Source organism: Parasteatoda tepidariorum, chromosome 1, assembly GCF_982258835.1.
Source record: "Parasteatoda tepidariorum strain Cologne lab strain chromosome 1, Ptep-v5.0, whole genome shotgun sequence".
In the NCBI taxonomy this organism is placed as follows: Eukaryota; Metazoa; Arthropoda; class Arachnida; order Araneae; family Theridiidae; genus Parasteatoda; species Parasteatoda tepidariorum.
The window spans coordinates 20,115,509-20,140,295 of NC_141755.1; the positions used below are offsets into that span (position 1 = coordinate 20,115,509).

General features: G+C 28.4%; 1 protein-coding gene across 1 annotated transcript in view; it reads left to right on the top strand.

Annotated features, from left to right (window-relative positions):
* The window catches only part of LOC107452130 (uncharacterized), a 109,247-nt gene that overhangs the window by 30,127 nt on the left and 54,333 nt on the right, over positions 1-24,787 (top strand). The window contains exon 2 of the mRNA XM_071180129.2: positions 19,712-19,938. The gene's annotated coding sequence lies outside the window, so the exon portion shown is untranslated. The remainder of the gene's footprint in view (positions 1-19,711; positions 19,939-24,787) is intronic.

The following is a 24,787-nucleotide window of genomic DNA, read 5'->3' on the forward strand; positions in this document are numbered from 1 at the left end:
TTGCAGAAGAAAATATTCTCTAAGGTAATCACCATGGGAATATGTTGGGGGGCTGAGGGGGGTATTGCCCTAAATAAAAGAATAATGGGACTGAGTTGCTTTGAGAGGGTGAAGCATTGGTTTTGATGACTATCATTTAGAAAAGCTATCTTCTTTTCTTCCTGAAAAGGAATGATAAAAGCAATGGAAATAGCTTGCATGGGAAGTGGACTACACAAGACTACGTGGGGTAGTTTTTTTTTATTCCTGTTATCCAGGTTTTCATCTCCCACTACCCGCAGGACTCGATGAAAAGCGTGACAAATATTCGAAGGAAGTGGAAAGTAGTTTTATTGTGAGGGTGTTTTCTTTTTTTTTTTACTTATTGATTTTCCTTTATAAAGTGCTTTTTTAAAAAAAACAACAACAACATAATATTATAGATTTATTAGTGAGGAAGAAGAAAAGTAGTTCTTGCATAGTAATTATGATTAAAGCACCTAACAAATATTAAATGATTAAAGCATTCAAAATGTTTAAAATATGCAAAAGAATAATAAAAAGAACTTGATAATGACTTAAAAATTAAAATTTTCTCCAAATTGTTTTAGTTCTATTTTAAAAATATCAAGAAAGGAGACATTTTTTTAATTTTTTTTCCAAATTTCTCTAAAATTGGTCATTTTTACTAGCTTTTGAAAATAAAAAAATTATTGTTCAATTTAGTATACAGCTTTATACAACCACAATTTGACTGTGATTTAAGAAATCGCACAAAAGATATTGGAACTTATAGTAACTTTCCTGAAAAAAGTATTAATTTTAAACTTAGTAAATTCAATGAGTGGATCTTGCTTAGAAAAGTTAGCTTAAATAATCATTAATTAAGAAAGGTTTAAACATCAGTGCAGTTCAGTTCATTTTTTAAAATTGCATCTATAATAAAAATTTATAGATTTCTCATTTAATTTGGGTAAATGTTTTCGGTGCGTTTACGAATTATCACAGTTTTTTTTTTTAAAAAACATCTTTTTTAATTAAAAAAATTTATCACATTTGTTTTTCAAATTTGAAGCTAATTTAGAAACTAAACCTCATAAGAAATTAAACAAGTATCAAAATGACAGAATCTTTCCAAAATAAGTAGTTTGGTACACTCTGGTAATCTGTAGTTGCGTAATGAGGTTGCATTTAATTCATAAGCATTTTTTGGAGGGAGAAACTAATTGTAGATTTGAAATCAGTGATAAGAAAGTATCTAAGACCTGTAAGAAAATATCAGCCAACAGAAAGAAATAAAAAAAAATTGTGTCCCAGTGTAATTATAACTTGTACGTTGATTTATTTATTCGTTATTATTTTTATTTTTACATTTGTATAAACATCAACGCAAAAAAAGTTTAAGCATAATTTTCTCATCACAATTTTTTAGATAACGTATATGATTATAAAAAAAAATAACAATTGGTTAATGCCAACGAATTCCCTTACAATGATTACTCAATAACGTTATCGAAAACGTAACTAATTCTCTAATTTTAAAACCCAAGATTAAAAAAAAAGTATTTTAAACTCTGACTATACAGTTTTGCCTGCTTGAAATTAAGTCTTACATTTCATTCCTACACATATTCAACAAAGGAGACATGTTTTTCCATTTTTTTCTCTAAAAAATAAACATTCTTTTCCTTTTATTTAATCTTTCTTTTGTATTTTACATATCTTAAAATGGCGATGTCAAATAATGAATAATTCATTATGTTTAATTTCGCGCCAACTCTTATCAGGTAATAAAATATGCATTATTCTAGTTGCAGGAATACTTTAGCAAACAGAGGATTTACAATCTTTTTTTTTAAAAGAATGAGATGGTGTTTTTCTCTCTGCAAGAAAAGAAAACGGTTGAGGAACGCTTTTGCAAAAATCTTATTGTAATGATTGAAAAAGAGAAAGATAAAAGGTAGTTTTTCGAAAGCATTGAATAAATTTTGATACATTAAATTTCACTCTTGTTGTAAGTTCTGGAATCAAGCCAAAAGTTTTTGAGCTTCATTCAAAATTCTTCTAAAATGCGCTTATCTAAATAAATTTATACCTAAGAAAATTCGGAAACCATTTGTTCCACAAGGAATGTTTTTCAACAAAAGAATGGTATGCTATAATAACGTTTTCTTTTAAAATTAATTTTTTTATTACTTTGAAATCAAAACTGAAACAAATGTATGTCCAACATCAACTAAAAATCTCTTTAAATAAAATTTAACGTCTGAAAAATATTCTTTATTTTGAAATATACATTAAAATCCTAATGTTTTACTCCCAGGATAGAGTATTTAAAATTTTCTTGCTTCTTTTGCTAATTAAAAACATGTTGTAAAGAATACATACTGAAATAACACTAAATTTTGAAATAACTTTAATGAAATAACACTAAATTTAAACTACAATTATTTATCATCATTTTTTTAAGTAATAAATTTATTCTGAATGAAATGCGAAATGTTCTTATCAATCTAATTTCTTTCAGATGTCTTAATATCAATATTTGTTTCTCATATTACTCAAAGTTTCGAGAATATAATGCAATGTACGACTACTGCAGTAAATTTTTGTCATAAAAAAGACATTGTACATTTTAAATTTGAATTTTTTTCGTAATATTTAAAATTCAATAATAAAGAATTATAATGACAAAAACCAATTGCTTAATCTGAAGGAAAAAACTAAAAACTAGAATACCCTTGTAAAAGCTAAGAGAGTTAATCTTTAAAATGAAATTTTTTATAAATTATGATGAGAGTATTCTCAAGAGCCATTGCAAAATTATTTGTTTTTAAATGAAATTTCATCAACATTATCCCAGTTTTAAAAGATTTTTTTTAAAAATTATCCCTTTAAAAATATTCAAAGAGCTTTTTAAACGAGATTTACGAAATTCATTTTTAAAAAAATCTATTAACCGATTTTAACTCATATTTACTTATTAATTTCGTATAAATCTTTTAAATGGAATTCTTTTCATCACCTAAAGGAATTCTTCATAAGTTAAGTGACTTTTCGATCGCACATTTTATTCCATATATGATTAACTCGAAAAATTGTTTCGAATGAAATAAACCTTGTTTTCTTGCTTTATACAGTTTAAAGAATAAATATGTGATATCATGCATATTATTACAGTTATTAATTTAAATTCCAATAACTTCCTTTTAAATTAGACTAAAAGAAAAACAATAAGCTTCATATTTAAAAGAAAATAGAATAATTGTTGCTGTTCCTTTCTCCATAGAGTTAGGATTGCTATTTCTTTAAATTAATGATTTTTTTCTTCTTAAGGGGGGACCCCACCCTGAGATGGTAAAATATTAATGTTCTTGAATTTTTTTCAAGTAATGGAGACAATGCAGAGACTCCTTGTTTTTTTTATGTTATTTAGCTACAATTTAAGTCAATTTTAAAAAAATATTCATTTACAAAATAATAAAAAATAAGTTGGTGGCAGCTCCGTGTGTGGCTGGTCATCAAAAAGTAGCACCTCACTAGCCTCATGGATTTAGAAGTCCTGAAGCATAGGAAAACGACGTCTCTCTATTTTTCTGTATAACTTCCAAACGAAGTTAGGTACCAAGAAATCGTTTTAGATAGACATTAGGAAGGATACAAAGATTCGAAAAATGCAATAAATTTTTTTCCAACTTTTTGAAATATTCAATACTAATCATTTAAAGGATTTAATTAAGATGATTTAGATGATTTAACAAAACACCCCTACATAATATTAGCATCGTTATAACTAGACAAAAAAAAATCGGAATTGAACTATATATTAGAGAAACCTACACTTTCTGAAAATATTTCCATTAATTAAAACACATTTGATCTTTTGAAAAATTAAGCCCATTATTGCCATAAATATTTCTTTCAAGTATATCCATATTTTTTTACTAAACTATAAATAATTAGATGTCATAAATGAAATAAAACTTTTAATAAAATAATACCCTCGTTATAACTAAATGAATACAAAGTTAAATCGAATAAGATCTTACCATAATCTATTAATATTAAAACATATCCCTGCCATTTTAAAACAGACTTGCTTTTTGAAAATATGAAATTCCTTACGCTGGAATTGTTTTTCTTACACTAAAATCCACTTATTTGATTTATGATTAATCTGAAATAGAGTAATTGAATAATTATACCTTTTCAATAATACGATTTTGTCAATAATCACTTTTTTTATTTTATTTATCTTTTCAATAAATTTTTAATTTTTTTTTTTTATGAAAACAACGTACTTTAAGAATTTCTAAATAGAAAGTGTTTACTCCAATTGAATTACCAATATTTTATAGATGCCTTCTGAATTCTGGGCAAAAGAAAAAAAAAATTAGTGAAAAATATACGTCACAGTGCTGATAATAATAAAGCATTTTTGGCCTTTACAAAAATGGGTTGAAATAAGAAAAATTTCAGGGCGAAAATGGCATAAAGTTCTTTTTTTAACCCTCTCAAATTAAGCCTTTCCTTTCACCTGAGGATTCTTTACTGAGACGTGGTGGCTCAGGGGATAAGTTGTCCGCCTCCGAATGAGGAAACCTGGATTTGAATCCCAACGATGGCTGGATTGATAACTGTGCATTTGGCTCGCACTGACTACAGTGCGAGGTAAAATATCCTCAGCGGTAGAAATCCCCTTGTCGTCAGTCTAACCGTGGCAGGTTTTCATGGTTTTCTTCTACATGTTACGCAAATGCTCTCCCCAAAGGCGAATTTCTCTCAATACTTGTTCCCTTGTCTTCTGAACTGCGCTCAAAATTACAAGGCTGGGGAGTTAAACATTGGTAGTCGTAAACTCAAACTTGGCTGAGCTGTTTAACGACGCTTATAAAATAAAATGAATGCAAATGTCATTTCTTTACTAAATATAAATGTTTAGATAATGCAGTAAGGATGTTACAAACTCCCTACGAACATAAAATTATTGTCAAACATCATTTAGCATTTAACATTAGAAACATTTAACATCATAGACATAGTAAAGAAGAACAATAATTTTTCAGGATCTAACAAAATAAGGATCTTAAAAGTATTCTTGTTCTTTTTAAAAATATTCTAATTATTTCAGAATAATAAGTTCTTTACTTTCAGATATTTTTTCTTCGAATACCAATGTATTTAAAAGACGCAATTTAGATTGAAAAAAACTCCCTAACAAAATAAATTTACAAATAAATTTTAAATCTAAGAGAATAAAAATAAATTTTATATCTAAGAGTAACAGTGATTCATCATTGAAATTTCTAAATTTACAAAATCAATTCTTAATACTTTTTTGGAATGAAAAAAAAATATTGTCAAACTATTTGTTTTATATTTTATTATTTTTATATTTCATTTATTTTTATATTTATTTACTTTCATACTTTATTTATTTTTATATTTTATTTAAAGAACTCTTGTTCTGTTAAATAATAAGTGTTTTAGGTAAGGAGTTTTGAAGAAAACCAATTTCTGTACATATACATATACATTTTAAACATGCACTTTATATGTAACAAAACTGAAAAAAGAATAAAATGAAACCACCGTTATAACTAAGCGAAAACAAATCGAACCAGTCGTCCAGGATTTCCTAAAATATTCCAGTGTACCCATCAGCAGAAATAAATGCTTAATATCTGCTTCGCTCAACCTGATTATGTGTAAGGGGGGTACATCTGAGATTTCTCGAACAATCTTCTCTCGGACATCTCAAGTCATATCGACCTTTTTGATCAGATTATGCTATTTTCACTCTTTGTCAAGGACATTCTTCCAAATATCTTTGGCTTCTCAGATAATTAGGGTGCTGCTCCGATCGATAAATTACCATTTTCTCTGATTATTCACGTTCCGTTCGTTCCTTATTCACATTTTGAGAATAAGGGTATTTGCATATTACTTGGATTTTTGGGTTTATTTGATTACGATGAAAGATTTAGAAAACATTTTCAAGAGTCTAATATTCGCGAAATAAGTTTATGTTTTTTCTTTTACCTATAATTCTGTTTGGGTTTATTGTATAGAATCTATGATTGAAAATTTGAATGATTGAATCCTCACGTAAAGTTTTTTTTTAAATAAAGCAGTTGATAAAGTTTAAAAAGTTTGTTTTTCGTAAATTCCAATAAGTTTTTAACTGCATAAATTAAGTGATTTCTCTTTCCATATAACTCTTGTTAATTATATATTTTTCCTTTTTGTACGTAAATAGTAATTTTAATGTAATCAATATTAGCGCTAATGGTTTTTTATGCACAGATTTATATTTCACTTTAATTTTTAAGACTATTTATGGACCCCAAATAAACATTTGTATTAGAAATAAACGGATATATATTACCCATGAAGCAAGAGAGAAAAATTTGAAATACGTGTTCTTTATGAAACAAATAAAAATAAAACAAGTTTCATTTTTGTAGTTAATAGGGTAATTACCACAGTTATTCTAAAGAAAGTTTGACACAAAGATATAAATAGATAACGACTGCGTATTCTTTAGCGTATAAAAAGTAAAATTATTAGAATTTCTTGTCGACAATTTGTACTTACCGGAGCAATTAGACTAATTGACCGTAATGCTAAATGGCACGTTTATACTAAGATAGGTGCCTCAAATTTGAGTATATATTTTTTTATAAAATAAACAGAAACTATTAGCAAGTTTAATTTCAATATTTTATAAACTGGGTGATTGTCCCAATTGAAAACTATGCAAATAAAAGTTTGCCAAAAGGCTAGAAGTTATAAATTTCAAGCACGTACTTCTTATCAGATAAAAAGAAATTAAAAATTTCATTTCATTTTTTGTAATTATTACCGTAATTGAGAAGCAATTAACCTTAATTAACAAGTTTTACTAAGATAAGTCTTAAGTTTGAATAATCGTAATCAGATATAAAAGAAACTAAAATTTCATATCGATATTTTGTAGTTATCGGTGTAACTAGGGGGTAATGGTGTAAATAGGGGTAAGGGTGTAAATAAGGGGTTAGCATAATAATTAAATGTAATGCTAGCTAAAAGTCTTCCACTAAGATAAAAGTCACGAATTTCAACCATTTGTTCCTTTAAGATAAAGGGAGAAGGTAAAAAAGTTCCATTTCGATAATTTGTAATTATTGAGGTATTTAAAGGATAATTAGCCTAATTGAAAATATTGTTAAATAACATACTTCTACTAAGATAAAAGTCTCAAATTTGGACCATGTTAACTGGGTTGACCATGTTGTTAAAACCATTTGGACAAGTTAAATAGAAAACTAAACAAATTTATTTCAAAATTTCGTTATAAATGTGCAATCATTCTAATTGACAGTGATGCAAAATAATACTTTCCATTCAAAGTCTTAACCTTGAGCCTCAAACTTGGATCATATGTTTCGTATCAAACTACGAAGAAATATTTCTAAAAAAGGTTTTAATTCTGTACTTGGCAGTTATCGCAGTAATTCACCCAACCAACAGTAATACTAAATAACACATTCCCTCCAAATACTATCAAGTGATTGGCGCAGCAAAACCGATTGAATCTCTCTTGCTATTAAATCGCGAAAACGGTGAATTCGTACAGGTGTAAGACATAAGATGGGTGAACACTCAACACGAACTCACGGCGTAAAGGTGAGTTCTTGCAGATGAAAGACTATGTGGAACAGAGTAGTGATCAGCTCTTGCAGAAGAATGACTATGTGAAGCCGAAGCCAGTGAGTTCGCGAGGGTTGGAAGTCTACGTGGAGCAGCTAAGTGATCAGTTCTTGCAGAAGAAAGACCATGTGAAACCACGAAGCAGGGAGTTTTTGAAGGTGGAAGACTATATGGAGCAGCTATGTGATCAGTTCCTACAGAAGAAAGACTATGTGAAATCGCGAAACAGTGAGTTCGTGCAGGTGGAAGACTACGTGGAACAGCTAAGTGATCAGTTCTTGCAGAAGAAAGACTATGTGAAACCACAAAGCAGTGAGTTTTTGAAGGTGGAAGACTATATGGAGCAGCTATGTGATCAGTTCCTACAGAAGAAAGACTATGTGAAATCGCGAAACAGTGAGTTCGTGCAGGTGGAAGACTACGTGGAACAGCTAAGTGATCAGTTCTTGCAGAAGAAAGACTATGTGAAACCACAAAGCAGTGAGTTTTTGAAGGTGGAAGACTATATGGAGCAGCTATGTGATCAGTTCCTACAGAAGAAAGACTATGTGAAATCGCGAAACAGTGAGTTCGTGCAGGTGGAAGACTATGTGGTGAAGGAAGTGGTGGATTAGTGTAGGGGGAAGAACGCTTCATCGAATACCCTATTGTACTAAAATATACTAATTTCAAAGAGTCAGAAAAACGCTACGGAAGACAGCAATTGCTAACCAAAATACACGAAGTTTTGAAGAAATACAGGTGAAGGACAATGTGGAACTGTGAAGGGAAGAGTTAGTTTTGGTGAACCAGCTGGTCATTCCATGAAACTAGTTTATAATGCAATAAAGAAAGAAAGTAAATAGAAACTTTTATATATAGATTCAGCTTTTAGATTTATTAAGTTTTATTAAACCGCAAGTATATACTATCCATAATATAGAATAAAAACGCGCGCACGAAAAAAGGATAAATAAAATTAATAAGAAAATTAAAAAAAACTAAGCAATTATTCAATTTCTAAATGTAATTTCAGCATTAATATAAAAAAAAGCATGTTGTTCATATCTTAAATATAGTGTTTCATTTTATTGTTGGTTTGATTTAGAAATGTTTTATCTTAATGTTCTCAGAATATTTCTTATTTTTGCTAAAAAGTAACTTTGTTTAAAGTCAAGATTCTCTCTCTCTAGAAAAAAATTGGTTTGTAAACCAATGAAAGGAGAGCAGTTTACATAACTCAAGAATAATTGCTGATAAATACTTAAAGGAATTTATTATTTTTTTTTAATCACAAATATGGTGTTTTATCCTATTTATTTTCTTTTTCAATTCAATGCATATTTTTTTACTGTTATTTTATTTATAATATAGTTTTATTTTAAAATATATTTTATTTCAATTCTGTTTCAGTCTATAATGCTTTATTTCAGTCTATTTTTGCTTAAAATTATATTTTATAATGTTATTTTGATTTTAAATATTGTCTTCAAATATGATTTCGACTATTATTATTGTTTTATTTTAAAATATCTTTCAATTTTAATACTGTTTTGATGTCAAATTTTTTTTTTATTAAATTGAATTTTAATTTTCCAATTTACGTTTTCAAAGTTCCATGATTCTCTCTTTCTTTTTTGGGATTATTAAAAATGAATTAATTTAAAAAAGTAGTACAAAACTGAAAAATAATTGCTGATGCATCTTTAGTATGTTGTTTTATTAAATTGCTGTTTTGATTTCAAATACTGTACTTTCATTTCAATGTTTTTTCGAATTTCAAACATTTTATTTCATTGTTGTTTGATTTTAAAACATTTTATTTTAATGCTTTTCTGATTTAATTTACAGTTGCTATCATATGACGTCGGCTGAAGATTTCATTCTCTCTCCCCAGAACAAATAGGTTTCTAAATCTATAAAAAAATATACAAAAATTTTAAATCGAATGCTAATGCATCCGTAGCAAATCGTTTTAATTTATCATTGTCTAGGTTAGGAGCAATTCGAGACAATACTTAATTAAAGTAAAATAATAAATATATAATTATTGATAATAATTAAAATAAATAAATAAGTAACAAAAATGAAAATTAATAAATAACTTATTATAATTATTATAAATAATTATTATAAATAAATTGTAATAATTAGAATTAACAAATAAATTATCATAATAAAAACAAATAAATTTATAATAATTATAGAAAATTAATTATAATAATTAAAATAAATAAATTAGTTATAAATAATAATTTAATATGGTTAAAGTTTGATTAAAACCAAATTGTATTTTGTTTAAGTCTAATTTTTGCATTATTTCGTTTCAGTCTAGGCTCAGTTTTAATAAACACTTTTCAATCAATAAAAGAAATTATTTCCTGTTGAAGCAACGAATCATGAACGCGAAAATAAAAAAAAAAAAAATGAAAAAGTTATGTAACAACTTCCATCATAATTCATTAATTGCGTTATAACACTTTTGTGGATGCATCATTAAATATGCATAAACCAACCCTACCATGCAGCCATCTGCATGCTTACCCTTAGCCATTACGACTTCCCCCTACCTCTGTAATATCCACCATCCAGAAGGTATCTGAAAATTTAGCGAAATAAAAATAAAGAGTATTGTTACGAGATAAAGGATGTGGCAGTAATATATGTTAATAACAAAATTAATGTAAAAAAAAAACTAGGAGTGAAATATGCTTTTGAGGCGAAGTTGCAATGGCGGAAAATGAAGAAGGCGATAAGCTTTGGCAAGGTGTCAGAAGTTTTGATAATTTTTCTTATTTTCTTTGCAACCTCATCGGATACTGGATGTAATGTTCTTCGTAAGAATAATATTCTGTCGGTCGTTGATTAACTCCCGATTTACATAATCTAATTTAGAAACCGTACCCATATACGCGAAATGCAGATGTTGATTGCGCTGGAGATAGAAGACATTGTTACAAGTTTAAATCGATAAAAGCACTTAGTACTAATGGCCAAACTTTGAGAAAGAAGTCACTCTGGCAAGTTTATTACGATGTGGAACTTTTTTCTTAAAATTTTTGAGTTTTTTTTCTTACTCCTTCTTGTTTTAAGTTTGCTTTTTAAAGAAAGTGCAGGCGCTATTTTGGAATTAGAATAGCATCTCTTAATTAAGATTGATTTTTCATTAAATTTCTTCGTCTTTTCAAAATTGATTTCAGTTTTTAATTAACATACTTTAATGGAAAGTTTATTGATTTTTACTATTTTGTATCCCCAATTTGTTCGGTAATGGATTATAATGATTTTAAAATCATCTGATTTTAAACACTTTTAATTTTGAAGTTGGTTTAGACAAATTTTAATATATGTATTTCAAAATTAAAATAAACGTGAATGTGACTAAGAAGTGTTTTAACTATTAATTTCATAGGAAAATACCAAAGTAAACATAGTTCTTATTAATTTGTATATGCATCAAACTGTAAAATTCATTATGGTGTTTAAAAAAACAGGTACTTGGTTATTTTTAAGAACCAGAAAATGCTGTTTTTGAAAGAAAAAAAAACAATATCAGATTTCAAACAGAACAGTGGGCATGTAACTTCTTTCAAAACTTCAACTTTGATTTATGACAAAGATGGAACTCAAAAGAATAAATTTAAATGATAGATTCCGCCAGAAAAAAAATCCTTCGTACACAACATAAATTATACGAGAAAATCCCTTCAATTTAGTTAAATTCTATTTAACTAATAAAAAAAACTCAACGAAATTAAACATGCCTTACATGCAATGGAATATAAAATATATGTATTTTGTGCATAACGAAATATAAGATAATATTATATATTTTGTCTAATTTTGAAGACTTTTGTATTAATTGGATAATAAAATGTAGTTTAAAATCTGTGAAAGCAAATGCAAAAGGCTTTATTTGTAGGATGCACAAGGTGTTCTTAGGGCCGGAATAGCTTGGTAGGTAAGGTTGTGGGTCCATGTCCGAGAGTTCGTGGGTTCGAACCCTGCCGGTCGTGAGTGACTAAGTAATGACTAGTGATAGTAAAGTGACTGATGCAAGTTAAATCTGTCGAGTCGCAAAATCCTCCATGTTCCCATAACAAATCAATACCTCTGAGGGACTGGACTGGAGATCGATCGTTCTCTGATTCAGGTCAAAATTTCGATCTGTGATTGAATGAATGGCTGTATGAATGGGTCCGCTCTATAAACGGGTGTGACGTATGTGGCAGAAGTCAAATTCTTGGCCATAGATTGCGCCACTGGAAAACAAGAACAATCGCACCCCCTCTGCCTAATCAGGCATACGTCTACAATAACAACAAGGTGTTCTTAGTATCATTGTCAAATATATATACTAATTGGGGATCCCAAGGTAATATTTAAGTGAGGAAAAGTAAAAACGCTGTCGAAATCTTACGAATCAATAGTAGAGCAAGCGAGACAGGAAAATTCAAAACCCGTTTGATTTCAAAAGGGCTCGAGCAGTTTTCAATTTTCCGAAGATGGTTCGCACACTGAAACATCGAGAGAGTTATTTCAATTAAATCTATTATCCAAGGTAATTAAGTATCATTGGCGTCAATAATAGTATGGTGGGTTTTTATATCTCTACTTGGTGAATTATTAACAACATTTTTCAGTTAAATTTGCTTTTCAGTGAATAACTGATTTTTATTTTATTTCAATAGTTGCTATTAAGAGCCGTGATGGCTCAGGGGAAAGAGCGTTTGCCTTCCAATGAGGTGAACCAATGAGGTTTGCTTTCGATTGAGGCTTGCACCCATCACAGTGCTGACAGAAAATATTCTCAGTGGTAGACGGATCATGGATTAGAGTCCCCTAGAGGTTGGGCTAACCGTGGGAGGCTTTCCGCTCCATGTAACTGAAATGCGGGTTAGTTACATCAACAAGTCTTCCACGAAGACAATACTTGATCCTGGAGTTCCCTTGTTTTCTGGATTGGGCTCAAAATTACAAGGTTACGGCCTTGAACTCTGGTAGCCGTAAACCCGAAATTGGGTCTGCTGTTCAACTCCGGTTAAAACAAAATGAATTAGCAGCTATTATCAAAATTAACTAAGTATCAATGGTGTCAATAAACGGAGAGAAAAACAATTCTGGAAAAATAAGCGTACTGCATGGTAATGACATTTCTGGTAAAGAAAACAAACAAGAAAATAATTCGGATTACTAAAACCAGAATATATGGTATTTTAACCATTATTTGGTAATATTGCTATGAGTATGGAAACGGATTAACAGAAATTCTGGTTTTCAAGAAAGTATTTATTTCCACACATTTAGTAAAAAAATACAAAACTCAAAAGTAAATTTATCTGAATAAATGGTGTTTATGCTGAAAGGCATCGTGATAAATGCAAAATTTATCGCATCTTATTAAAACATATTTTATTCTTAATTCTACCAAAATAAATACCAAAGTGCTTCGGTGAAAATTACTGAGATTTTTGGTGCTTAATCAGAGCTAGAAATACAGTACATTTTACCACGTTCTGGTAGTTTTGATCACACTTTTTTCTCATTGTAGTACATCGATTTTTCACTGTTTTACTGAAAGAATAAGTTTCTCTGCCCCATTGTTTTTACTTCTTAATGCAAGGTTCTTTTTAAATTTCAATTCGTACTTTTAACCAAGATTAAATAAGCATCATTGGCTTCAATAATAGTTTTTTTAACTTTGTTCTAAAAGATTTTGTTCAAACTGTTCTGGAGTCACGCAAAAGACAAGCACAGAGGCAAACTCCTCATTTTATTGTAGATTCCGTAATTAAAGTAGGTAATTAAGAAATCATTATAATGTGATGTGTTTTTCTCTATTACCAATAAAAGACATTAAAATTATATCAAATATTGAGGAAAAAGAATATCTAAAGTATAACAGATTTTAAAAATAACAAAAAATTTATAGAATTCTAAATATTCCCAATTATGACAGATGAAAATTATATAAATTACAATTTAATTAAAGTATGTAATTCAAGAATACTTAAAATATGATACGTTTTTTACGATTGTCAATAAAAGAGATGGAAATTATACCAGTTATTGGTGAAAAGTAACATCCAGAATGAAATAAATTTTAAAAATGAACATTAAAATGAAAAGAATCTTCAATATTAACAATTATTAAGAAGGAAGAAAATTATATCATTTATGATGCAATTAAAGAATAAATAAAATGTGATACGTTTTAAAAAGAATAAAAAAAATCGGGTAGGATTCATAATATATTAAAGGGATGGAAGTTGCAGCAATTTTTGGTGAAAATGAATTACTTGAATGTCAGAAGTCGCAGAAATAATTGAAAAATTGATACAATTATTACACCAACAATTATATTACCGACTAATAAGAGGAACAGAAATTGTATCAATTATTGATGGAAGAGAACGATTAATGTGTGGTGGGTACACAAATAATAAGAATTTAAATGGGATAGTGCTATATATGCAATATTTAATTGTTAAGTGGAATGGAAATTACATCGATTATTGACCTAGAGGAATAATTAAAATATGTTAGGTTTAAAAAAGAAAAAAAATGAGATGGGAATTTTGGTAATATTAAATATTAAAAGAGATGAAATATATGCCATATATTGAAGGAAATGCAAATTAGTAGATAAGCGTTGTTGAAATAGATGAATTTCTCGTCTAACAAACTTAATCAAATGTACGTAATTTTTCCAGTCCCGAAATTGCACGTACTATTGATTTCCAAATGATAAGTGGGCAGGAACTTCTGTAAAAAGAATAATAAGTGGGATAATTTACCCTCAGGAGGTCCCTTTTGCAGGAAAATGCGGGAAACAGAAATTGTTTCTGAGAATCGATACTTTTCACAACCGTAACTGTTCTTACAGTGATGTCACGTGACCCATTAAAAATAGATTAAAATTCAATTAAGATCCTAATTTAAAGAGCTTAAGGCAAACCTCGAACCGAGAGCGGATGTATGCAGTTTTAGGTTATGACTTCAGCGATTGTTTTAAGGCAGAAAATCAGCTGGTTTGATGCGTCATGTTATCAGTATTATAAATTTTATTCTTTTTTTACTTTTTAAACTGAGATTATGTGGTTGAATTTTTGGTGTTCGTAAATTCTTATTGTTGCCGCCTCTTGATAACTCACTAATTATCACGGTGACTATGTTTTGGGTAAAAAAGAAAGAAATGTGCTGATTATGCTCGGATTTTGAGTTTAGTTGACGTAAGGAGTAAATAAGCTGATTTAAGCTATATGGTTGATTGAATTTTAATATATGACCCGAAAAATGTCTTGCTAACAAAATTTCTTTATTGAATTATATTTTAAAAATTTAAATTCAGGTTTATTTAAATAATTTCTTATTAATTAAGGTATTTAATTAAAATGAAATATTCATACAAAAGTTTTCTTCTTTTAACTTTCTCCACTGAAAATGACGGAGAATCCTGTTTTCAAAAGTCTTATTTAAAAGTCTGTGCTCGGATTTTGAGTATGTGTCCTTAAGTAATAAATAAACAATCATTTAAATATGTTATACTAAATATTCATATTAATCATCACAAAAAAAAATCATAAATAAGTTTTAATGTCAATAAAATGTATTTCTATAAATGTTTGAGCTCTAAAAATCAATATTCCTTTTTTCAAAAATATAAACAATTCCTTGCGAAGCTAAAATTGATTAAATAATTAGCCTATAATTAATACCAGTCAAATTAATTAATTAGTCTAGTATTAAATTAGTCTAATTTAATTAGATTCTAGGGGGATTTAGGTATGTAATTGAAATAAATTTGTAGTAATTTTTAGTAATTAAAATATGCCAATTACTCTTTAATTATAAAATGAATAGAAAATTCATGTGACGGAGGTTTTGATATACGAAAAAATTTTGATGCATTGTGATAATTTACTAACGATCGCTATTATTATGTTTAAGAAAAAAAAAATTGTTTTTTTCTGATAATGCTTAGTTTTAGTATTTTGAGTTTAGATTCTCTATATAAGATGATTATAGCGTTTTCGTTAGATGGTTTTTAATGGCAATAAAATATTTCTCAATAATTTTTCTCTTTTTTGTTAATCAGTATTCTTTATTCTTAAAATGAAATAAACTTTGAGGAAATAGTAATAGTTTTCCCTTTTATAGTTTCATTGATCGATATAGATATTTAGTTAAATTAAATAATCTATTTTAAATAATTTGTTATAACTTTGCAACATCCATTTAACAACTTTTTAATTATAAGACTAATACGACTGTAAGAAATCTATATGACCGCTGTTTTTGGGTTCTAAAATTGTATTGGTGTTGTCACGGGATAATTTACTAATTTTCAAAGATAAAAATGTTAAGGAAAAAAAAAGAATTTTGCTGATAATTCTCCGATTTTTAGTTTATCTTTCGAAAAAGGCATGCAAGCTGATCCAAGCTATGTTGTTAATTTGTTCACAATAGCAAAAAATTATGTTCTGAGAATCCTATACTTTGCTTTGTTCCGGAATCAAATTATACTGTGAGAAATTAATTTATAGTTGAATTTTAATAATTTTTCATACTGGCTTGGATATTTTATTAAAATAAATATTAATTTAAAAAATTTTAAATTTACAATTACTTTATAAAGACATAAAAATACTGTACCAAATTAGTTTCCTTAACTCAATATTTGTATAGACTGGTCAAAATCTATAAAAAGCGAGAAGTAATCTGGTGCTGAAAAATTATTTTAATTTTCATCCTTTTTATATTATTAATGTACTGTATAATATTTATTTAAAAACTGTATAACTTTCAAAAAATGTAGTTTTTAAGTGAAAAAAAAACTTGTTTTTCCCCAAAAATTAAAATTTTAAAATGCAATGTTTAAATTAAAATTTCTCCTCGTTTTTACAATTAAAAAAGAAAAGATGTCGGAGTTCAATATTTTTTGAATGTGATATAATCGTAGGAAATTGCTTCAGGAAAAGAACTGATCGAGTGTCCTGAATTATAAATGTTTGGATTACTTATTGGAAAAAAAAATCAAATATTTAAGACTCATAAAAGTATAAGTAATACAGTTATTAGTTTAGCTAAAGAATTCTGATTGATTTATTATCTATTATTCTCAGATATCAAGAATATAGAAAGGGGTGGTTTTACTTCCTGGGGCACATTTATATCCGGGGGATCACGAGTCACGTAAGTTCTACTTGCATTACCGTAGTGTAACGTGACACTGCTCCAACATTTCCCCACTTAACTGGAAATCTTCAAATTTTATGATTTTTCATATACTTACCCATTTAAAATCTAGCATTTCTATTGGATTTCACTATTGTTATATATTTCACAAATTGCTCTAAAATCGATTATAGGATTTACAGACTACCCACCCTCTTAACTATCAAGCATGGTGCTGGCTAACTTCAAAATTAAAAATCTCAGAAACAAAGGATGATAGATAATTGTAGCGACGATCGGTATGTTAATAGAGAAAGCTGTAATAATGTTATACATAAATTTTAGAATTTAGTAACAAACGTTGCCAACAGATGACACTGCATAATGTATAGAGTTTATTAAAAGAATACAAATGCCGTAGTACTGTAATCTGATCTACGATATTCTAGAACCAGGAATGTCTTTTTTAAATAGATAATTTACATAGTTTAAGAATGCATAGTTGAAATGTCCTAATATAGGAAAACAACTACATTTCATGTGAAAAGCGAGGATTGATAGCTCTGGTCATCGATGGTTTGCAGCGCCACCTGCTAACTTTTAAAAAAAATCTGCCTAAAATTTTGCAGATTTCTGAATAAGCTATCCAGTTTCATTTCTCTATTATCCTTTGTTTCCAAGATTTTTTAATTTTAATTTTGAAAACCTCAAGATCCCAGCAAGAAAAATGGAAATAGAAATAAAGGTGAAAACAAAACACGTAAAAACGATGTTAACCAAAAAAGGCAAACCAACTCAAGATAGAGTTCTTACTCTTTAAGAGGAATTGTCATTCATATGAATAAAAAAAGATTCCACAAGCCTTGGAAAGAGTTGCTAGTGTTATAAGAGGGGAAAGAATTTGACTTTATAGAAGTTACAGGTTTCAGGTGCGCCAAAAGAGGATTTATCAAATTATTTCATTCTTATTCTTGTTTAATGAAGCTTTTTCATTAAAAATTATATCTTTCCGGTTCAGTTTCTAAACATTTTTCATTTCATCTGCAATCAAAATTATAAAAGTGGTGTGTATTTATGCAAAAGTAGCTATGCACTGCAAGATAACGTATCGAGGATCAATGGTTTATATATTTTGTACCAATGGTTTGTGTCTAACTTCTTCAGATTCTGAGGATTAGTAAAAACATGAGGAGACAGCTTAAATTTTCAGTAAAAGAAAAAAGTATACAGTTAATATTTCTATCTACTGTGAGACGATGCAATGCTGGAGAAAACAGTGAATAACAAAATTGAGGAACACCCATCCATTTATTACGAAAAGTCAACTTGCGTCATCTAATTCTTGGGACAAAAGTTTAAAGAACAACCATTCCTTGTTTCTGAGTATGAATATGATATGAAATGAACTTGGAAAGAAATAGATAACCTTTTTTTTTCGAATAATAAAATTTTAAAATCCGCAGAAAATACAAATTATTGTTTTTCTTTAGTCACAATTTAAACTAGATATAAGAAACAAAAAAATTTTGCTCAGGTGTTATGTTTTTAGTATCAATTACTTCTAGGTGTCAATTTGTATCTCATGAGTAAGGCTCTCGTAGCGTTTCCTTCTATCGCGTACCGTTTTTGGGATAAGTGAACTAACTTACTGTTCCACTGCGCTGCATTTTAAATAAATATATACATATATTTATTTAATATATGAATACATTAATATATAATATGTTATTAATATATTTAATATATTAATAATATATTATAGCACATAGCCATGTTACTATGTACTATTCACCATTCTTATAAACATAGCTGCAACGTTTGCGTTTAAAAGTATGAATGTTTATTTAAGCGGGTATGAATATTTATTTAAACAACATATATATGTTATTACAATATTATTTCACTATAATTTGAATACTGTTATTTTTCAATTGCAAAGATTGTATTTAACTTTTTTTTGGCAATTAATATCAATTATTTACCTCTTATTTGAAAATTTATAAGACTTCCCAGTATGCTTGCACAAAAGAGTAACTTGTACCAAATAACTTATTCTTGCTTTTTGAATTTTCATTCCTTTTAAATCATTACAAATTAGGACTTAACAATGCAAAGGAAGGAAAAAGAATCAAAAGTGAATGTTTATGCATGAAATGTAATTTATTTGAGTTTAAAATCTATGCTCTTTAAACTAGAATTATTTAATTTTTGTTTAATATTTTCAACTTTTGAGAAAAAAAAATATTTGTACAGATTTTAGAAATTGGTTTGAACAAATTATGAAAGTCTCAAGGACAGTCATAGATTTTTTCATTATACTCCAACAGTTTAGAATTAAATAATGTTGATGGGATATTAATAAATTATAGTTAATGTTTATGTTATGGTAGATCCAGTTAGTGAGCAAAACTCTAATTTGATGTAAACTCTAATTTGAGTGATGTAAAACTCTAATTTTTATTACCAATGGTCTTTGATAAGCTTACCAGAAGCATTGACAGGTTGTTATTATTATTTAGAAATAAAATATGGTTATATTTAAACTAATTTTGCATGGTTTATTTGAATTTCATTCTAGCGTAACTGTTGTGCCGAAAGATTAAATTAATCGGTATACTTTGATAAAACATATCCTATATCATAAGTAGGCTTAATTATAATTTTTTTCCGGCCATTTAATTTGCAACTAAGCGAATTTTATCTTTTAAGATTTGGAACAACAAATTCTAAGAATTTCTGGATAAAATCAGTTTTTTAATTTATGAATTATCTTATGAACATTACAATTTTTACAATGCAGACTTTTCTAGTAAAGATATGATTAACTTTATAACAAATGCTCAACTATTTTCTCCTAATTAACATGTTATTTCTTTTAATTCAGGTATCCAAGCAACTCGAGATTTCCGCATAGTTTAAATTCTGCAGAAGCGAGTTGCCTGTTTAAATATTCCTGCAAGTCACTGAAGGAGCCTCTTATGAAGAGAGGATGTACCACAGCATTCGTGCCTGCTTCACGTAAAGCTTGGAAAGAAATTCGAAGGGAACATCTGCAGCGCCTGAATAACTTTGACAAACTCCCATAATGCCCCAGTTTGCGTGAAGCTAAAGGTGAAAATTTTGCATTATGAACCTCAAAACTGCATTCCTTAATCTCCTAAAATATTTAGTTAAAGTTTGACGGAATATTGTAATTCATTTAAGAGGCATTAAAATGAAGTAATTTGTTAATTTTTAAAATAAATTTAATGATGCGTAAAAAATATTAAATTAATCATTGAGCTGTTTGTTAACTAAAATTTATTTATATATTTTTCATTCTTATTAATATTTAAAATGTTGAGTAAAATTTGGCTAAGATAAGATGATTAACTTAACACAGAAGAAAATCATTTCTCATTGAAAGGGAATAATTTTAGCTTCATGGCATTAATAAAATGACTATAGTAAAATTACTTGCAAATGTAATTTTGTTACTACGGTTCCAAAATGTATAATAAGTTTCGCATTGGTGCCATAAACACTAGTGTTTTATTAACTTGTTTTCGTGGGTAAAAAGGAAATCTTAAAGCAAATTTTGTCTGCCTTTTGACTATCTAGGCTATTAAAACTTTAAATGAATCTTTGGGCTATAAAAACAATAAATTTTCAATCCTTTTCTAATCACTACGAGCAGAATTTATTGCAATTCTATCGCCACATGGAATTTATCATCAATTGAAATTCTGAACACTTTACTACCAACTAGATCACTTAATTTATAACTAACATTCTGTGTCGGATAACATTACAGTTTTTTATCGATTCCAGATCTATACAAGTAGAATTTTTGTTATAGTATCTGAAATAGAACTTATAATCAATCAATTTCCGACTCAATCAATCAATTTCTGACTAGATGAAGCAATCAAATGTCAACTAGATCTCTGTGCTTGAAGACAATTTAAGTTTATATCGCTTAATACACATATGCAGAAGCTTTCGTGATCCTTTTGAGAAACAGCAAGTATTGTCAAGTAAAGTTTTGACTGCTTTCTTTCTAGCTAGAGTGATTTGATCTCAACTGGAGCTTTATTTTACCACATTCAACTAAAATAATTAAAAACCCGAAAAAAAGATGGTATTCAAAGTGATAATCTTGAGAAAAATCGGTTATTGACAGTCTTCACCTATTACGGTTAAATGAACAGAATTTTATCAGCAAAAACTAGGCCCACAACTATTGAGAATAGAGCGCATGTTCATTGAAAGCTAGAAGATAATCACGTGATAAGCATTACGAAATCATACTTTTACTTCAGTCATCGTATGCCTAACACAATAGCGAAGGCCTAATAATCCTATCGTAATAAATGTGCAGTGAACATCTTATGAAGCCACTTTGTTCTTCGCAACTGGTTTCATACTTTAGGCAAAAGGCTAAAGGGTTAATCTGTCCATCTCAGGACCGGCTAAATAAATGTCCAAATCCCAGCATTAACACGACAATATTTCTTCTATTTCTACAATACAATGAGGTTTGATGGCAGCACCACAGTATACTGTTTAACACAAGAAAATCTAATATTTTCGATTTACCAGAGATAGTGTCACTAGATTAACTTTATAATCAATACTTCAAAGTTCTCTTGAAAAAAATAATCTCATCCTTAATCTAACTGCAATGTTCATTACCTAATGTAAAGATTCACATAATCTAACTCTAATATCCAGTTAAATTTTATTTTTGTGTTTTAAAATCATGGTATTTGTAAATAGTGACGAAACCGTATACTTTGGTATTCACGGTTTTTCAACCATACCAGTTGCAGACAGATTCAAACCAGTAAAGGTACAAAAATGATTCTAACCGTAAACTTTACGGTTTATTGGATGGACAAACAGTTTACACTTTTATTGCCGTAATTTTAGTATGAAATTTCTAGCTGCATGAAGTTATGAATAATATCATAACAAGCAATTTTAATCCATTGCCGAAAATATTCGGGACAGATGAGTCTACTTCCAGTCTCGGCCCATTAATACGAAGAAATAAACAATTTTCACAGCGTGTTCTATGTTCAGAAAAATAAGGTCGTCTCTGACTCCAAAGCTATTTTACCATAGTTCAGCTGGAATTTTCTGACGAATAGTAATAATAATATATCTCGTACTTTTGGGCAGTACAGCCCAGAGCAAGTCAAAGATGGCTTAAGGAGATTTTTTTGATCAGAATCTACAAGATGCACCTAATTTCCAATTAGTCAGCTTTGTTATTAAATGTTCCAATTCTCAGATGCATATTCATGCTAAGTGTACTGGGTAGATTTCGCACTGTTTTAACTCTTTCAGATTTTATAACTATTTTTTATTGGAATAAGTAATTAGAACATTGCCCAAACACTAACCTGAATTACCTGGGAGTCTAGCCTTGGTGTCTTCCTTCTAAACCTGTTAGGTCTGGGTAACCCATGCTTGTGGTAAACCAAACACCGGCATAGCCCGATCGACAATTCCAAAAATCTCACAACCATGAAAGATAGAGAAGACCATCACTGCAGGGTAAAAATGTGTGCAAGTTAGGATTGTTCTGAAATGTTTTAAGAAACATTTATCGCCATTTTATCGTCAATTAAAACCATAGTCTGACATAAAACTAAATGGAAGAAGATAATAAAATAAAAATATTAAATCGGAAACTTTATAAACTGGAGTTAAATTCATTTAGATTTTATACACAAAAATAACAGAAGAATTTATGAACTTTTAGAACATAAAAATATAAAATTCCAGAGCTGTTCCCCTTATAATATGAATGTACGAATATTTCCAAATGAATGCATTTGACTTAACAAATAATATTTTAGACCCTGTGACGGTTTAAAGTTATCTTAAGTTTAAAATGGAGAATATTTTTTATTTAGAGACGGAAGTTTATGTATTCTATGAAATTTTCATTTTAAAATTAATTTCACGAAAAAGGAGTGCAGAAACACATTTTTCTTTAAAACAGTGTAAAACACGGAAAACTATTAAATTTTCAATCGAGGCTTTCCTCAGTAATTCGAGTTATGCGTGTGTATTAAGAATTTTTTCGGTGCGTTTTTGTTTAAAATAGAGATTGGTGTTTATTTCAGAAGAAAACAAAATCTATTTTCTGGCTCAAGAATTTAATTATTTCAAAAAAGGAATTCGATAATCGATTTTTCTAACATTTGTTTTGCGGAGGACCGTTCACGGATCACGTAAAAGAATTTCCGAACGTTACGCTGAGCAGTAACAGAGGCATTTTTAAAACAAAAATAAATAAATAAAAAATATTCGCTGAAACATCGTTCTAAAAAGTGTTCGCTATCATAATAATTTGGAAAATATGAGAAATATACTTGTTTTAAAACAGATCTATTTAATTAATTGAAAATTTTAAATATAAATTCGTGTGATAGCTAAGTAGTTATTTTCTTATGTTAAAGTTAGGGTCATTAAATTGAACTGCTCAGAATCACCTGTAGCTAGATTTAACAAATGAAAAGTTACTGAATTTGGTATGGAGACCATTAGTTGTTTACTGTTGTTGGTTGTTAAAAAAAGCTTTAAAAAATCGTCAATAGAAAACGCTGTTGTAACTTGTTAAATCGAATACAATATCGAATGTTAAATTTGAATACAATAAGGATGTCAGAGAAAAGTGCAAATTTATAACTGCGCATCACTTTAACAGCTCAGGCAATAAAAATTAACAACCCTACAAGTTTAATAGATTAGCAAATTGGCTATATAACATGAAAAGTATTTTCTGTTGAAATGAGCCAGCTTCCTCACAATGAGCCAGATTCCTCACAATACCAGAATGTGCATTGCTTACAAAGCTGCATTACTTTAATCAGTTCAATGCATCCGTGGTACTTCGTAAGTTTAGAGCTCGACAGAAACTACTCGGAGAATTTCTGATAAAACTCGGTTTCTGATTTTTAAAATCACAGTTCTAATGATCGCACATTTAATAAAAAATAAGAAACTGAAAAGTAAATTTTGCCTAATAAACGGTTTTTATGCCATCTTCAAGGGTATCATGATAAAATTATCAAATTTTACAGCATTTACCAAATTTTAACCTATATTATAAATCGATATTTTAGTTAATTTCACAAAAATTATGAACAAAGCGATTCGGTAAAAAATACTGTACTCTTTTGATATTCCTTCTATGGGTATATGGCTTCTTATGTCTTATCTACTAGGCCAAAAATACGGTAAATTTTACCACATTCTAGCAGTTTTGACCATTTGATTTTTCTAGGTGTACGTAAGGCCTTTATTGCTTTATATTTTGCGGAGAAATAATGTTTTTTTTTTTTTTCAAAAAAAAAAAAAAAAAAAAAAAAAAAAAAAAAAAAAAAAAACGCTTTCAGCATTGTGCAGTGTTATAAACAAATTTTTGAATCTAATTTACTTCGCAGAATCCTACTTCCTATGTCATATTTACATTCCACACCAAGTTTGGAACCAATTGTGTTTGATACAAAGTTTAAAACCATTTAGGTTATTAGATCGATCTACAAATGTCTCTGAAGGTGTCAAGTTAAGGAAATTACTCTGTATATGAAAATTTGCATTCATATATGATTTTCCAAAATGAAAAATACACAAATACGCTAGTCTTAGAAATATTATAAGTAACGATAATTTATATTTTTAAAGAAACTATTTATAAAGGAAAAAAACACAATAACGTTTAATTTATTTACCAGTTTAAAATTATTTTTTATTTTTTAAAAAGAAATTTGTTTTTCGGATAAATGTTTTGATATGTTTGAACAAATAAACGATTTTAAGCATTTTCTAATTTTTAATTTTACGATTTTAAGCATTTTCTAAATTTCATTTATATTTCAAGATACTTTTTCGAAAATAAATCATTCTACAGTTTTCGCATGTATTCATTCCTACTTTCTACTTTTTTTTAAAAAACAAATCGTTC